The sequence below is a fragment of the Protopterus annectens genome, chromosome 4.part0, assembly GCF_019279795.1.
Source record: "Protopterus annectens isolate FY-2018-M chromosome 4.part0, PAN1.0, whole genome shotgun sequence".
In the NCBI taxonomy this organism is placed as follows: Eukaryota; Metazoa; Chordata; order Ceratodontiformes; family Protopteridae; genus Protopterus; species Protopterus annectens.
In genome coordinates, this window is record NC_056733.1 from 598,834,746 (window position 1) to 598,853,299 (window position 18,554).

General features: G+C 43.3%; 1 protein-coding gene across 1 annotated transcript in view; it reads right to left on the reverse strand.

Moving 5' to 3' along the window:
* RFLNA (refilin A) overlaps positions 1-18,554 on the reverse strand; it is a 188,297-nt gene that overhangs the window by 39,254 nt on the left and 130,489 nt on the right. The window lies entirely within an intron of this gene.

Sequence of the window (18,554 nt, forward strand, 5' to 3'; positions counted from 1 at the left end):
TAAAGTTTGCTGGAATGAGGTTAACCCTCCACTTTCCTCTGTTAAAACATATACATTTAAACGGTTACAATAGTGCATGTACTTTCCTGTTCTCTCCAATAAAGCATACTGTGCATACATTTTAAACACAAGCACTTTATAAATACTTTTTCAAACCAAATGTCTCTACAAATTAGTTTGATGTGCACATAACATGCAGGTTCTAATACATTTGTAACACCAGCATCTTGTATGAATCAGTTTGATATTTACAAATGACATATAACTATTTACAAAATTCCAGCAAGCTGTGCTGGCAGTACCTCCTTTTGTCACATGCTATGAGTAACATGTAAATGTCTGCCCAGCTCTGAGCTATTCATAAAATACATGGGTCCTAGGTTATTTGTTCTTAAAATACAGTGGTTAAAAACTTCTTGAGAATGGATGGCTATGCTTCTAAGTATCCTCAAAGATCAATTGCCTTGTAGGTACCTCAGAACCTGTGAAACTATAGATATCTGTGAACTTACTGAAACATAGATTCAGAACAGAGACAGCACCCCCATAGTGCAGTATTTCAGTGCCTAACAATCTTTTAGACCCAACTCAGAAAATGATGGTGTTAAGCGGGGGGTGCTTGCATTCAATACAGGACATCTTACCATTATACTCTTAAGCCAGGGCAAAGGTCTTGAACTTCTCCATATCCTTTTCACTGTACATAGAACTCCATTCAGTATCATAGCTAACTACTGTCCCCCCCCCCATGTTACGTGCAGCCCATGGGGCATATCTAAACAAACTGACATCCCTCTGTATACAGCCTAACACTATTCTGTTAGGAGACAACAACTATCCCTCCGTTAACTGGAAAACATACAGAACCTCAAATAAATATGCACAAAGACTCATGGACTTCACTAATGCTAGTTCCCTCAACGAACTGGGACAAGTCCCAATTATGGGTTAAAAAATATTGGATGTGGTTCTTGCTAATATAGTCACCTGATGCTGAACACCTACAATTACCAAGTCACTGTTCAAATCAGACCACCTTTAGGTAAAACACAATATGAGGGTAAAACCCGACTTATCACAAAACCATTCAGTCTTTACAGACTATTCTAAGGGAAACCTAATACTGCTAACTGATGACTAACCTTGAAAAAGGGCATAGCAAAATAAATTTAAAATGGGTGGCGAAAGCCAAACACATTCTGGCTAGGCTTATAAATGCCCTAGGGCAGATAGCCTAGTATGAACCTATGATGTAATTTAAGCACCCTCCCCATCTCAAAGACCCCATATCACATGCTCCCACATTTACAGATAATTTTTATGGCAACCTCAAAGCATGCATTGAGGCATCTTTCTCAGTAAGACACAAATACAGAGACAAGTTCAGGAATAAACTCCCATGGTGGAATCCTAGTACAAGCAAACTATACAATGAGAGGAAGGCGTTCATAGTCTATAGAAGGAAGTGTAATATCCCGTAATCTGGAGGAATTCAAAAAGATCAAGAAAGCACTCAAAACAAAATCAAATCCTCCAAAAGTAACAATTGAGAATTGCTGCTTCTATTAAGGACAATGACAAAGTCTTCTTCAGCTATGTCAGAATTCTCAGAGATAAGCCTAGCAGTGCTCAGCTGATACATAACAGCAACACTTACTCATCCCCTGAGGGTATAGCCATCATATTAACTGAGAACATAGCCATCATATTAACAGGCAAATTTATATCTAATATTATTCCCCCATCTTCCCCTAGGTTTCCTCATCTTACTAGCACACTCACAGCAACTACTCTGATCACCTCTGAGCAAGTCCTGAATGCTCTCTCTAAGGACAAAAACACTTGCTCCATAGGTCCTGATAACGTGCCAGGCTGCCTTCTTGTCAGCACCAGACACTGTCTGGTAGACTGCCTACTAAGCCTATTCAACCCTAGCCTCTTCACTGGATTTGTGCCAGGGGAATGGAGACCTGCAGTAGTCACCGTGCTCCACAAGGGGGATCAACTACTTATCCAGTTAATGCACCAGCCTCATCTGTAAAGGAATGGAACACATCATTATGGCACTTATTAATAAGTACACAGACAGTCTGGAAGCCCTAGGCCCAAGCTAGTTTGCGTTTCTTAATGGCAAATCCTGCCCCCTGAACCTGGTGGGCTTATCTGTACATGTCAGTGATGCATTAGACTCGAGCAAATCAGTTCACACTGCCTACATGAACCAGGCCAAGGCCATTAATACCAGCCTACATTCTAGCATTATCAGCAAACTAATTAACCTAAATGTAAACGTCATTGTTACTCACTGGATAGCAAACTAGCTAAGTGACAGAACCCAATCTATTTTTGTGGAAGGGATACTAGAGAATAGTTACCAGTGGTGTTCCTCAGGAATTGGTCCTAGGACCATTTCTCTTCAGCATGTCTAGGCTGATAATTGAGAACCTGTGGCTGATCAATTTTGCAGATGGCTGCAAACTTTGAAGCTATCATTATCTCTGCAGCCAACCTCCAAATTCTTCAGAAGAGACTAAAATGCACCAATAAGTGTTTCATGAACCATGGTCTAAAACTAAATGGTAAGAAATGCAGCAATATGTCCTTTGGCAGAACTGGGCATCCATGCACCTACCACATAGGTGACACTCCTTTGAAAGTTGGTTCAGCCATTAGGGACCTGGGCACTTTCACTGACATTGAATTAACCTTTTATCAGAATGCATTAACTGTTGTTAGGAAATTTATTTACCTTGCCAGACTAATCACCAGGGTTATTTCTTCTAGATAAAAGGAAGTTATTGTTGCTTTTTTCTCCTTCCTCATCAGGCCCATAATAGAGTATAATAGCCACTTTAGAACATGCTTGTCTAAGCATATGACCAAGTCTGACAAACTGCAGTGTTTCCTCACTAAATAATCCAAGGCATGTGTTCCTTGTGATATCCAGACTGCCTTAAAGTACTCCATCTCTTTTGTGTTTCCAACAGACTTTTGAGAGGTGACCTTTGTTTACCCTAAAGGGTCTCAAAGGCTCCAGTCATATATATCCACAAAACTACTGACACCCTAAATATCCACTGAAGAGACCTTAACTTTCACAAAAACACAAATATGAGCTGATGGTGATCTGTCAATATGGACTAAGAGTCGGAAACTTTATGAACTCCTTCTGGCCAAGGCTGCAGAGCAGGGATTACACAGTGATGCACCATTATCTCGATTTCCATAACACTATCTATAATGGATGTAACACTAGCAATATGCATACAAGTGCTATGAACAAGGGGTCCTGTATTAAAGTATATTTGTTGTTCATGCAGTGTGTGATCTAGAATGACAGACGGCACACGACTACACTGTGTACCAGAGCAGCACCCCACAGTAAACTTCAGTAACTACATCTGTCACTGTCAATGTCATGCAGGGTATGGCCTTCAGCTCAGAAATCTATATTACTGTATTCTGTGGTATAATACCAAAAAGAACAGACATCAATGGATGATACCAAGTATGAAGTGAGATGGCATAAACAGATGTGACATCAATCCAGCTTACAAAACAACAGTTTATACTGCTACCCTCCATAATGCTTTGATGATTCAAATATCAGGTATATACTGTATGCACTAAAGGTGATTTTTATATGCTAGGAAGGTGGTAGAGAAACAACAGCAGCTATACTGTGGTTCTGCAAAGCCTAGAACAAGACATTCAGAAGATGAAGGAAATAACACTGCACCACGCATCATTCACTACTCCCTCAATAAATGACAAATGTGAATACTTTATGAGGTCATTACTGTGATATTTAAGGGATGTGCTCTGTACATCTTCACTTTACCTCTGTCTCCCAACCCATAGATAATCACACTTATGGATGTATGTGAATCTAAGATGCATAAACTCCATGGGTGGTGATATTATAGGTTCAAAGTTCATAGGTAGATACTAGGCTATCTGCCCTAGGGCATTTATAAGTCTAGCCAGAGTGTATTTGGCTTCCGCCTCCCTATTAGATTAGCCTACTGTGCCTCTGTAAAGTAGGTCACAGAAGGTACCCTTTTAAGATTAGTTTACTGTGCCTCTGTCTAGTAGGGACACAGAAGAGATCCCAGGGGTGAATTTGCGATTTCCCATCCACGCATCAAGATTTCGCTTGAAGAGGGTCAGCGAGGGGCTATGTCTAACATGAACTGGGATTCTATTCCAGAGTGAGGGGAGCCTCTGGGAAATGAATCTGTCCCTCCAGCATGTCCTATTTATTTTTGTGCTGAGGTTTAGGTCCCTGGAGCGTGTAGCTCTAAGGGACTTGGATTTTTTGAGGTGGAGCATGTCCATTAATTCTGGGTTTGACATGGCTTTGTACGTCAGGCATAGATCGCCTCTGAGTAGGCAGTAAGCAACTGAGTAGAGCTGGAGTTTCTTTAGTCGAGCTGCATAGGACATCTGTTTGTAGTCTATGATCCTCTTGGTAAGGTATTTTTGGGGTCTCTCCAGTTGCTTCAGGTGTCGGGAAAGGTACATCCCAAAAGGGGCATTGTATTCAATTATGGGACTGATGAGTGACGAGTAGAGGGGCACAATGACCTCTCTTGATCTAGATGCGAACCCTTTCGTGATAAGGTTGGCTATATAGAAGGTCTTTCTAACCACTTTGGCAATGTGATTATCAAAGGAAAGATTACTATCTACGTTGGTCCCCGAATCTCTAATTACTTCTTCCGTACTTAATGGATTACCACCTATGTGGTAATTTGTGGGCACCTTGTTTTTCCCAAAGGGGATGACTATGCACTTTTTAGCATTTAGCTTGAGGCTGTGGCTCTGGCACCAAGCATCCATCTCTGTGAGACCCTTTTGGAGGATGGTTGTGTCAGCTGGAGATTAGATTATGGCCCCCAGTTTGCAGTCATCTGCGAACTTTGTCAGCCATAATCACCCCGTGTTAGTCTGAACCTCAGAGAAGTATATACCGAACAAGAGAGGTCCCAGAACTGAGCCCTGTGGGATGCCACTTGTAACTGGTTTGGATTCGGACATGGCACCTGCGATTCTGACCAAGTGGGTTCTATCTCTGAGCCAGTTTGCAACCCATCTTATGATATAGGGGTTAATATTTAAGCTGGTAAGCTTATTTATGATGCCCGAGTGGGGTATTGTGTCGAAGGCTTTTGCGAGGTCCAGGTAGGCTGTGTGGACTACCTTGCCCTCATCTATGGCTTTGGTAACTGTTTCAAAGAAATCAACTAGGTTTAAGAGGCAAGATCTGCCCTTAACAAAGCCAAATTGGGTAGGGTCCAGTGTCTGGAGGCTCCCAATGTCTTTGTTTATGAGTTCCATGATAATATGCTCCATAGCTTTACAGACCGGACTAGTCAGGCTTATGGGGCGATAGTTTCCGAGGTCTGTTGTGGCACCACCTTTGTGGAGTGGGACCACTGTAGCTGTAAGCCATTCTTTGGGTACATATCCTGTAAGTGACTTAATGTGAGGGTTCAGTTCTTCTTGGAGCTCATATAAGACACAGCCTGGGACACCGTCCAGTCCCATAGATGCTGTGTTTTTTGCTTTGGAGAGGGCAGCTTTCACCTGTGAATCTGTGATGTCAGGGAGGTTACATTCAGTTGGGATAGGCATTTGCTCCTTTGGGGGGGAAGGGGGGGAGAAGTTTGCGCTGAATCTGTCTGCCAGGATGTTGGTTATGTCTGTAGGTTCGGTATATTTTGTACCATTATGCAACAATTCAGAGCATAACTGGGAGTTTCCGCCCATGTTCCTGACATAACTAAAGAAGGCCTTTTGATTATTTTTAGTGTCCAGGGCAATTTTTCTTTTGAAACTGGCCTTTGATGATTTTATGAGGGATCGAAGTTTCTTGCTAATACTGATCAGAGATGCCTTCCCTTTTTGGGATTTTGCTCTGTCATGTAGTAGCTTTCTCCTTCTGTTGTATAGCTTATTTATGGCCGGGGTCCACCAGACCGGTCTCCTGTTTTTGGAGGAGTGAGTCCTGGTTTTATTTGGGATAGCACGATCCATGCATTCCTGCAGGTGCTCATAGAATGCATTTGTAAAGGATTCTGCGGATTGGGCTGTATTATCCTCTGGCCCAGGGGCTTTGAAGGATTCCACCTCAGTCTTGAGAAGTGCAAAGTTGGCTTTGGAGAAATTCTTTACAGTGATTTCCTTGGCTGGGGGTGGGGACGGGATATGGATGTCCAGGGAAATTTGTTTATGGTCTGATCTTACCAATGAGGGGTTTACCTCTGGTGTGGAACATAGAGTCCCCATGTTGGTGATGACCAGGTCCAATATGTTGTTCCCTCTTGTGGGAGTGGTGACCAGTTGTTCCATTGCGTTAGAGTTTATAAATTCAAGGAACCATTGGGCGAGGGTGTTTGGGCTTGAGTAGTTTTCCCAGTCAATGTTTGGGTAGTTGAAGTCACCCAATAACATAGTGTTTGGAGAGACCTTCATATTCTCCAGTGTTCTCAGGAATGCCAAGTGGGGTTCCTGTAATAGGGAGGGTGTTCTGTAGCAGGCTACAAACTGAAAGGCAGTTTTGCCCACTGTTAGTTGCACATGGATGGTTTCCGATGCTTCGTGCAGTGCCACTAACCTGGAGGTGTAGGTATCTTTGATGAATATAGATACTCCCCCTCCTTTTGTGCTTCGGTCCGAGTTTTGGGGCCGAACCGCATGGTATGAGTTATAACCTGGTAGTGCTGGGGTGCTCTCAGGAGCCTTGAACCAGGTTTCTGTTACTGCACAGACATCGATTTTCTCCATACCGAGGAAAGTCTCGAGTGTGTGCATCTTGAGGTTTAGACTTCTGGCATTGAGTAGCATTACCTTTAGTTTTTTTATCCTTGGGTTGTCTATGGAGGTGGGTTTGTCCTTTGAGCCTTGCCTACAAAAGGCACTATGGGGGTGGCAAGAGCCTTGGCCAGTATACGAAAGCCTAAGAGTGACAGGTGCAAGCTGTCCCTAGCGAAGCAACGTGGCTTGTCGAGCATGTCATCCCAGGCTGAGAGACATTGGATTCCCTTTGAATGACACCAATATGTTAGCCAATTGTTGAAACTGATCATTTTGTCTTTATACTGTGGCATCATTCTTGGTGAGGGCAAGATGCTACTCAAGGTCCGGGTTATACCAACCTGGGCTACATGGTCAGAGAGCTCCTCTATGTCTCTTTTCATGTAGTCCAGGGAGGTACATCTCAGGTCATTCACACCAGCATGGACAATGACGGAGTCATACTTGTACTTGCTTTGGAGTGACCTGAGTGCTTGCTTTATGTGGCGGATCCTGGCACCCGACAGGCAGCTTACAGTGACCTTCTCCTTGTTCAATCTGGTGAGCAGGATGTCAGTGTGCCGGACAATAGAGTCCCCTATAACAAGTGTATTTGGTGTGTTGTTTGGCCTTAAGGGCTGTGACTGTGAGGCACACTGATTTTGTGAGATATGTGATTCATGGGTATTGTTGAGGGGTGGCTGTTGCTTGGATATCTGCTTAGGAGGGCTTTGCTGTTTAGGCAGATTTTTATTTGGAGCCTCCGAGTATGTTTTTGTGTGTTTATGTGTTGGGTATGCAGATGCAATAGGTCTGTGTGAGACTGCATATGTGGTGTGGGTGGTTACCTTTTCCTCCTCACTGACTGTGCCAGTCTTGGGTTGAGAGAGCTCTGCCTCCAGTTTGGCTGTGTAACTGCATCTCTCACATGTATTAGAGTTTGTTGGAAGGAGGAGAGGGTTGTCTGTGTACATAAGGCAATTGTAACATTGCCTCAAAATTCCCAGATTCACCAGCTGGACTTGAGAGTAACCTTGAAACTGACCCTTGGACATACCAGATTAGTATAGGGAACTGTTTTTTTACTGATCAGATTAGGGAAGGGAACTGATTTTTCACTTGATCAGGAAGGACCAATTGGGAGCCTAATACTTATGAGAAGTCAAGGAGGGTATAGTGCTTCAGTTAGTTAGTGTTTCCTTATAAGAGCTGAGCAAGTGCAGGGCTTTAGAAAGAGAATAAAGTGATTACTTGGAGAGTTTGAACAGTTCTAAGGGAAAAAGTGAAGAGTAGACTTTGTGGAGCCTGGAATAGTTTAAACCCCGACCCCACCCCCTGCCCAGAAAACCACAGTGAAAAACTTCTCTAAAGCAAATTTCACACGCCTCAAAACCGAGGCGAAATCCTTCAAAGCCCCCGGGCCTGTGGAAAATACGGCCCAGACCGCAGAATCCTTTATAAACGCATTCTATGAACACCTTCAGGAATGCATGGATCATGCAATCCCAAATAAAACCAAGACCCAATCCCCCAAAGGCAGACGTCCTGTCTGGTGGACCCCAGCCATAAACAAACTATACAATAGAAGGAGGAAGCTACTACATGATAGAGCAAAATCCCAAAAAGGGAAGGCATCTCTGATCAGTATTAGCAAAAACTACGGCACTCATAAAATCATCTAAGGCCAGCTTCGAGAGAAAAATTGCACAGGACACTAAGGATAATCACAAGGCTTTCTTTAGTTATGTTAGGAACCTGGGTGGGAATTCCCAGATATGCTCAGAATTAGTCCAAAATGACAAAAAATACACCGAGCCCACAGGCATTGCCAACATCCTAGCTGACAGGTTCAGTGCAAACTTCTCCCCCCTCTCCCCACCAAAAGGGCAAATATCTATCCCAACAGTGTGCTGCCCCCCTGACATCTCAGATGCTTAGGTAAGAGCCCTCTCCAAAGCAAAAAACACAGCATCAATGGGACCAGATGGTGTCCCGGGCTGCGTCCTACATGAACTCCAAGAAGAGCTAAACCCAAACGTAAAACTACTGTTCAATCTTAGCCTTACTACAGGATATGTACCCAAAGAGTGGCGTACAGCAACAGTGGTCCCTCTCCACAAAGGTGGTGCCTCAATGGATCCTGGAAACTATCGCCCCATAAGCCTGACTAGCATGGTCTGCAAAGCTATGGAAAGGATCATCATGGACCTCATAAATAAAGATATTGGGGACCTACAGACACTGGATCCTACCCAGTTTGGCTTTAAGGGCAGATCCTGCCTCGTAAACCTGGTCGATTTCTTTGAAACAGTCACCAAGGCCATTGACGAGGGGAAGGTGGTCCACACAGCCTACCTGGACCTCGCAAAGCCTTCGATAATACCCCACTCGGGCATTATAGATAAGCTCACCAGCTTAAATATAAACCCCTATGTCACTAGATGGGTTGCAAACTGGCTCAAGGACAGAACCCACATGGTTAGAATTGCTGGAGTCATGTCAGACTCCAAACCAGTTACAAGTGGCGTCCCACAAGGCTCAGTCCTGGGATGTCTCTTGTTTGGTATATATTTCTCGGCGGTACAGGCCAACACGGAAGGACTGTGGCTGACCAAGTTCGCAGATGACTGCAAACTGGGCGCCATAATCAACTCTCCAGCCGACACAAGCATCCTCCAAAAGGGCCTCATAGAAACAGACAACTGGTGCCAGAGCCATGGCCTCAAGCTAAATGCCAAAAAGTGTATAGTCATCCCCTTTGGCAAAAACAAAGTGCCCACAAATTACCACATAGGTGGTAATCCATTAAGTACAGAAGAAATCATTAGGGACCTGGGGACCCAAGTTGATAGCAATCTCTCATTTGACAACCACGTGGCCAAAGTGGTTAGAAAAACATTTTATATAGCCCACCTAATCATGAAGGGATTCACATCTAGATCAGGGGAGGTAATCGTACCTCTTTACACATCCCTCATCAGGCCCATAATTGAGTACAATACCCCTTTTGGGATGTACCTTACCAGACACTTGCAGCAACTGGAAAGACCCCAAAAGTACCTCACCAAGAGGATCAAAGGGCTCAAACAGATGCCATATGCTGCCCGGTTAAAGAAACTCCAGCTCTACTCAGTGGCATACCGCCTGCTCAGAGGCGATCTGTGCCTGACGTATAAAGCCATGTCCAACCCGGAATTAATGGACATGCTGCACCTCAGAAAATCCAAATCCCATCGAGCTACGCGCTCGAGAGACTTGAACCTCAGCACTGAAAAAAATAGGACATGCTGGAGGGACAGATTCATAACCCAGCGTCTCCCTTCACTCTGGAATAAAATCCCAGTCCAGGTTAGGCAGAGTCCCACATTGACTCTCTTCAAGAGGAATCTTGATGAGTGGATGGGAGATCGTAGGTTTACCCCGGCTATCACTTCTGTGTCACTGTTAGACAGAGGCACAGTATACTAACCTCAAAAAAAGGCATAGCAAAATTAATTTAAAATGGGTGGCGAAAGCCAAACACACTCTGGCTAGGCTTATAAATGCCCTAGGGCAGATAGCCTAGTAATGAACCTATGAACCTATGAACCTAAACCTGTTTAGGCGGTGCTGCCCGACGCTGCTCAGTGCGCAAAACCGCGCAAAAAGGGAGTTGTAGGGTTTTAAGAGAGAGAGAGATCAATGAGTTTAGAATTGACCCAAAATGGCCAATAAAACTACAGCTTCTAGGTAGTAACCACTCCTCCAGGGACAGGCAGGCTGTTCAGTGTTAACCACTCCCACTGGTGAACACAGAGACTTCCCTTTAGCCCAAGCAAGCACTGGTCTTCTAGAAACTTCCAAACAGTTCAGAACAGCAAATCTGTAACTGAACTTTCTTAATTTTCAGAAAGTGGGAAAAAAGCAACATTTTTTTTTTCTTTTTGTTGTAGTTTAAAGGTAGCAGAGATACACAAGCAGCAAAATAATCACAGCAGTGCAATAAATGACCCCACACTTGAGTGCTAGGCCAAAATCAGGTAAAATGTAGTTTTTAGAGAAAAAAATTATTTTAAATTAAGTGCAACACAGGAAATGCAGTAAACAGGCTATAGATGTGTTCCAAGTACTGTTACTGTTACAGATATAAACTTTAGCAAGCCGGAAAATGCCAAAAAGTAGACGGCAAAGCAGTAAAACTTAATAAAAAATCAGAAGAAAATACTTAAAATAACAAAAGTGGCTCCTTTTCTTCTCTCAGTGTTTTCTTCCCTTGGTAGGTGCTTCAGCAACAACTAGCAAGCCTGAAAAGACGCCAAAACCACGAGGCAGCCAGGTTTTAAGAGAGAAAGATCAAGGAGTTTAGAATTGACCCAAAATGGCCAATAAAACTACAGCTTCTAGGTAGTAACCACTCCTCCAGGGACAGGCAAGCTGTTCAGTGTTAACCACTCCCACTGGTGAACACAGAGACTTCCCTTTAGCCCAAGCAAGCACTGGCCTTCTAGAAACTTCCAAACAGTTCAGAACAGCAAATCTGTAACTGAACTTTCTTAACTTTCAGAAAGTGGGAAAAAAGCAAGATTTTTTTCTTTTTTTTTCTTTTTGTTGTAGTTTAAAGGTAGCAGAGATACACAAGCAGCAAAATAATCACAACAGTGCAATAAATGACCCCACACTTGAGTGCTAGGCCAAAATCAGGTAAAATGCAGTTTTTAGAGAAAAAACTATTTTAAATTAAGTGCAACACAGGAAATGCAGTAAACAGGCTATAGATGTGTTCCAAGTACTGTTACTGTTACAGATATAAACTTTAGCAAGCCGGAAAATGCCAAAAAGTAGGCGGCAAAGCAGTAAAACTTAACAAAAAATCAGAAGAAAATACTTAAAATCACAAAAGTGGCTCCTTTTCTTCTCTCAGCGTTTTCTCCCCTTGGTAGGTGCTTCAGCACAACTAGCAAGCCTGAAAAGACCTAAATACCGTTTTGATGTCGCCATTGGTCAGGAATCAAACCCAGGTCTCCCACATAGTAGGCGAGAATTCTAACACTGAACCACATTTTTTACATCATGTACAGCATATCATAAATTCTTTCAAATGTATGTTTTATAGTTCTTGGTAATTACACTGTACATAGTGTAGGATCATAGGATCACAGGAGATTACTAGGTTAATGGCCCTAGAGCCTTTTTAAGCCTAGCCATTCATGCCCTCAATTTTCTCAATTAGCAATGCCCATGGAATAGAATGGCTTTTGTATATTGGTTCATAGGTAGGTACTAGGCTATTGGCCCTAGGGCCTATATAAGCCTAGCCAAATGGTACCCTGGCTTTTGCCACCCAAGAAAATTATGTTCCTGTGCCCCTGTCAAGCAGAGCCACAGACGTGATCCCCGGGGTGAATTTCCTATCTCCCATCCAATCATCAAGATTTTTTCTTGAAGAGTGCTAATGAGGAGCTTTGTTTGATATAGACAGGTAGTTTGTTCCAGAGTATGGGAAGTCTCTGGGACAGGAATCTATCCCTCCAGCATGTTCTGTTTATTGTGGTGACAAGGTTTAGGTCCCTAGAGCATGTAGCTCGGAGGAATTGGGATTTCTTTAAGTGGAGCATGTCCAACAGCTCTGGGTTTGACATAGCTTTGTATGTTAGGTAGAGATCACCTCTGAGTAGGCGATATGCGACAGAGTAAAGCTAGAGTTTTCTGAGACAGTTTGCGTAGGGCATCTGTTTGAGGCCAGTAATCCTCTTTGTGAGGTATTTCTGCGGCCTTTCCAGTTGTTGTAGATGTCTTGTGAGGTACGTACCAAAAGGGGCATTGTACTCTATAATGGATCGAATGAGTGATGAGTAGAGGGGAACAATGCCATCTTTTTTCCTGGATGAGAAACCTTTTGTGATGAGGCGTGCCATGTAAAAGGATTTCCTGACTACTGTGGCGATGTGATTATCAAAGGAGAGACTACTGTCCACCTGTGTCCCAAGGTCTCTTATCACACTTTTGGTGTTAAGTAGACTACCGCCTGTGTGGCAGTTCATGGGTGCAGAGTTTTTAACAAAAGGGATGACAATGCACTTTTTGGCATTGACCTTGAGGCTATGGCTTTGACACCAGGCATCTGTCTCTGTGAGGCCCTTTTGTAGGATGTCCACATCGTTAGGGGTTTTGATTATGGCTCCTAGTTTGCAGTCATCTGCGAACATTGTTAGCCAAAGACCTTCTGTGTTAGCCTGTACTTCAGAGAAGTAGATACCAAACAGGAGAGGACCCAGGACTGAACTCCATGGTACTCCACTTGTCACTGGTCTGAAGTTGGATTTAGAGTCTGCTACTTTCACAGTGTGGGTTCTGTCAGTGAGCCAGCTGGAAACCCATCTTGTGACATAGGGATTTATACCTAGTTTAGTGAGTTTATCTATAATTCCAGAGTGGGGGATGGTGTTGAAAGCCTAGGCGAGATCTAGATAGACTGTGTGAACCACCTTACCCTCATCTACGGCTTTGGTGACCGCTTCAAAGAAGTCTATCAGGTTTAGGAGACATGATCTGCCTTTTACAAACCTGAACTGGGTAGGGTCCAGAGTTTGGAGATTACCAATGTCATTGTTTATAAGTTCCATGATGATACGTTCCATAGCCTTGCAGACCAGGCTCATAAGGCTAATGAGGTGGTAGTTCCCGAGGTCCGTGGTAGCTCCCCCTTTGTGGAGTTGCTGTGCGCCATTCAGTGGGCACAAAGCCTGAGGTGAGGCTATGATTGAACATGGTACTTAGGTGGGGTGCCAGTTCGTTCTGTAGTTCATGTAGAATGCAGCCTGGGATGTTGTCAGGTCCCATGGAGTCTGTGTTCTTGGCTTTGGAGAGTGTGTTTTTTACCTGTGCAGCCGTGATTACAGGAACTTTGCATTCTTCCTGTATAGAGATGGGCCCTTTAGGGGTGAGAGAGGGGGGTAAAGTTAGCACTGAACCTATCTGCCAGGATGTTAGCAATATCAGTTGGTTCTGTATATTTAGTGCCATTGTGCTGTAACTCAGAGCAGATCTGAGTGTTGCCATTGAGATTCTTGACATAGCTATAGAATGCTTTGTGGTTGTCTTTAGAATCAGTGGTGATTTTGTTTTCATAACTAGCTTTGGAGGATTTATGAGGGATCTCAGCTTCTTACTGAGGCTGACCACGGAGTTCCTCCAATCATGGGATTTTACTCTTTTTTGCAACAGTTTCTTTCTTCTGTTGTAGAGTTTGTTTATGGCAGGGGACCACCAGATTGGCTTCCTTTTTTTGTAGGATAGCATCTTGGTTCTGTTAGGGATAGCACTATCCATGCACTCGTGTAAGTGCTTATAAAGTGCATTTGTATAGGTTTTGGCAGTCGTACCTCTACTGTCCATCAGCATGGGTGTTGTGAAGTTTGCCACTTCTGTCTTAAGAAGCGTGAAGTTGGCTTTGGAGAAATTTTTTATGGTGGTTTCCTTAATGGGGGGTGGGGTGTGGATGTCTAGGATGATTAGCTTGTGGTCAGATTTGACCAACGAGGAATTGACCTCTGGTGTGGAACACCAGTTGCCCATATTGGTAATGACCAGGTCTAGGATACTGCTGCCCCTGGTGGGGGTGTGGATAAGTTGATCCAAGGTGTTGGAATTTATGAACTCCAGAAAATGTTAAGCACAAGAGTTGGTACATGAGTAGTTTTCTTGGTTAATGGTGAGGTAGTTGAAACTGCCCATTATTAGGGTGCTAGGCTGGACCCTAATATTTTCCAGTGTATCAAGAAATGAGGAGTGGGAATCCTAGGGCATGGTGGGGGATCTGTAGCAAGCTACAATTTGGATTGCAGTCTTGCTCAGAGTTAGTTGCACTTGTATAATCTCGGATGCATTATGCTGAGCAGCTAGCCTGGAGGTGTGGATATCCTTAATGAATATGGACACGCTATATGGACACGCCTTCGCCTTTAGTGTTTCAGTCCAGGTTAGGTGGCAGAAAGGTGTGGTATGAATTATAGCCTGGTACTGCAGGGGTGCTCTCTGGAGCCTTGAACTAGGTCTCTGTCACTGCACAGATGTTGATGTTCTCCATTTTAAGGAGTGCCTCAAGTCAGTGCATTTTGAGGTTTAGACTTCTAGAATTAAGTAGCATTACCCTCAGATTTTGCTTGCTTGTACCTGTTACAGTGGTGTATTTGTCATTTGAATCTTGCCTAAAAAAAGGCACTATAGGGGTGGCAAGAGCTTTAGCCAGTATCCGGAATCCCAAGGGCGACAGGTGCAGGCCATCTCTGGCAAAGCATTGTGGTTTGTCGATCAAGTCATCCCAGGCAGACAGATACTAGATCCCCTTAGAATGATACTAGAAGCTTAGCCAATTGTTGAAGTCAATCATTTTGTCCTTGTACTGTGGTATCATTCTGGGTGATGCCAGGATGCTACTCAGGGCTAGGGTCATACCTGCCTTGGCTACAAGATCAGACAGCTCCTCCATGTCTCTTTTCATGTAGTTCAGGAAGGTACATCTCAGGTCATTCACACCAACATGGACAATGACAGAGTCATATTTGTACTTGTTGTGGAGTGACCTGAGTGCGTGTGTTATGTGGCAGATCCTGGCACCTGACAGTAACTTTCTTCTTGCATCAGTGTGCCTGACTATAGAGTCACCTATGACTAGAATGTTGGGTACATTGTTATGCCTTATGGGCTGTGGTTGAGTGGCACACTGAGTTTGTGGGCTATGTGTCATTTGGGTTGTGTTGGGGTGGGGGTGGGGGTTGATTGTGTTTCTGCTTTGGAGGTCCCTGCTGCTTGGGTAGATTTTTATTGAGAGCCTTCCCGAATGTAGGTGTGTGTTTTGTGTTTCTATGTGTGTGTTTTGGTGGTGTAGGTTTTGAGGGACTATGTGATGAGTGTTGTGTGGTGCAAGTGTTTACCTTCTCCTCTTGACTTTCTAGTCCAATCCTGGGTGAAGAGAGCTTTGCTTCCAGTTTGGCTATATAAGTGCATCTCTCACAGGTTGTAGTGTTGGGTGGTAGGAGGAGAGGGTTGTCTGTGTACATGAGGCAACTGCTGCATTGCCCCAAGATGCCCAGATTCATCAGGTAGAAAGGAGAAAACACTGGGAGCTGATCCTTAGACATGCCTGGATAGGTGCTTATTTGTTAAGTACTAAAAACTGTTTTCCACTAGACATGTGAGGAAAGGTGAGTGCTGTAGTAATTTGTAGCTTATTTAGTGCTTACAATGAGTTCTGAACAAGTGCTGAGCTCAAAGAAACAGATTTGAGTACTGAAACTAGAAAACTGTCTAGTTCTAAGAAACAAAATTAAGCTAGAAGGCTTCCTTTCGACACAGAAAGGCTTGGGGGCTCCGAAGCTTACAAACAGTCCTGCATACAGCAAATCCGTATCTGGACTACACTACATATGGGAAAGGCAGGAAACAAGCTTAGAAAAACATCTTTTTTTGTAAAGTGGAAAGGGGAAAGGAGGAGCAGAAATGAAGTGGGTTGGCCTTCTCAAATGTTCTCCCTGGATTAGGTAGAATGAGGTAATGACACTAGACTGGGAGGAGTGTCCCAGATCAAATTTACAGTAGGCGCGGGCAACTGCAAAGCCATCAAGTAAAATCAGAACAAACAAACCCAACCAGATGCTTAACAATTGTAGAACATTTCTAGTTAATACCTCACACACAATGAAACTAGCTAGAAAAGTATATGCAGATAATAAAAATGCTATAAATAACTTGTAAAAATAAGCAAAAAAAACAGGATACTTAATGTTATATATCACAGATCACTTGGCTCAGTGCTGTTCCTCCGATTAGCTTAGTGTGAAATGGCAGAAACACTCACAAGTTAACTTCTTAAGTAACAAAGTTGAAACTTGAAACAACTTTAAAAAAAAGCTTGAAAGAACCAATGAAGTGCTTACTCCAAGCCGTTGTCCAGGAAACCCCAATCAGCCAATGACCATAAACAATTCACTCTCACTGAAATGCTACACTGGCTTTGGCTAAACTACAATGGCCTGGAACATGTGCTCAGAAACACAGCCTCTACTAACAAACAACTAGGCCCAAAACACAAGCCTGAATATGGACAATGCTACACTACCCACACTACTTAGGTAGAAAAAAAACTGCAGAAATGTTTACACAGATAAAGGAGCAAGAAGACTCTAGAGAATGCTTTTAACTGAAAACTTAGGGCCTTAGGGGACCTACAAACTGCTCCTGTCCATAAGGGCCACAGGCAACAAGTCAAGGGTGAATTTGTGACTTCCCATTCATTGGTCCAAACTGCATTTGAATAAGCTTATAGAAGAGTTCTGTTTCACATAAATGGGGAGTCTGTTCCAGAGAAAGGGTAATCTCTGAGGCACATACCTGTCCCTCCAACATGTTTTATGTCACAGACAAAGTTTAGATCCTTAAATTGGGTAATTCTAGTGCTGTTTGTCTGTTTTGCAAATGTGTAGCAGATCAATCAGGGCTGGATCAGAGAACTCCTTGTAGGTTAGGCATATATTTCCCCACAGTAGTCTGTAGGAGACCGAGTACAAGGATAGGGCTTTGAGGCAGTCTGCATATGACATTATTTACACCCTGTATCTTTTAGTGAGGAACCTCTGTGGCCACTCCAGCTGTTGCAAATGCCTGGTCAAGTACATGCTGAAGAGTGTACTGTACTCAATTATTGGTCTAATGAGGGCTGAGTATAGTGAGACTATGATCTCCTTAGATCTGGATGCCATACCCTTACTTATAAGTTGCATCACATAAAAAGATATTCGCACTATCATGGACACATGGTGATCAAAGTTCAGGTTACTGTCAACCTGAGTTCCCAAGTCCCTTATCACTGGGTCTACTCTTATATGAGTGTTATCAATGGTGTAATTTGCAGGTGTGCTCATCTTCCCAAAAGATAAAATTATGTTTTTTTTTTTACATGGAGTTTTAAGTCATGGTTCTGGCTCCAGTTATTTGTCTGCAGTCATCAGCAAATTTGGTCAGCCAAAGGACCTCTACGTTTGCCATGACTTCAGAGAAGTATATTCCAAACAGGAGAAGTTCCGTACCATGTCCTGTTGGTCACCACTAGTAACAGGCCTCTTGGTGTAGGTGGATTCCCCCACCCTAATTTCCTGTGTCATATCTGTGAGCCATTAGTTCCCTGGGTCTGTCGATGGTCCATCTTAATGTAGAGCAATTACTGTTGCAGCCCTGCATTCCATACAGATGAAGCCTGTCTGGAGGTTGTGGTTAATTCTAGTGGGCCTGACAGGTCATGTTCCAAATTATTTAGGAGGCATCCTGGGATATTATCAGGACCCACTGATCCAGTGTTCTTAGCTCTGGATAAGCACTGAGGACTGTTCTTTAGGGATAGTTGGTAGAGCAATGTTAGGAAGGTATTTTCTTGGAGGAGATTAGGGGTGATATGGGGGTGAAAATGGAGCTAAATTTATTGGCCATCAAATTTGCTACATCCCCTGGTTTGGTATAGGAAATTTAATTTACTTTTAGTTCAGCACACTGTTGAGTATTCCCTTTAAGGTTGCATAAATAACTGAAAAATGTCTTATGGTTATCCTTAGCCTGGAAGGCTATTTTTAGCTCAGAGTTGACTTTGGTGGACATGATTAGTCCACTCAGTTGCTTATGGAGTTTTTTTATCTTTTGGGCATAGCCTTTCTTATGTTTGGACAGGATATTCTTTCTTTCTTTTGTCAAAGCCTCATATTTTAAGAATGTCTTGGGTGCATAAATTT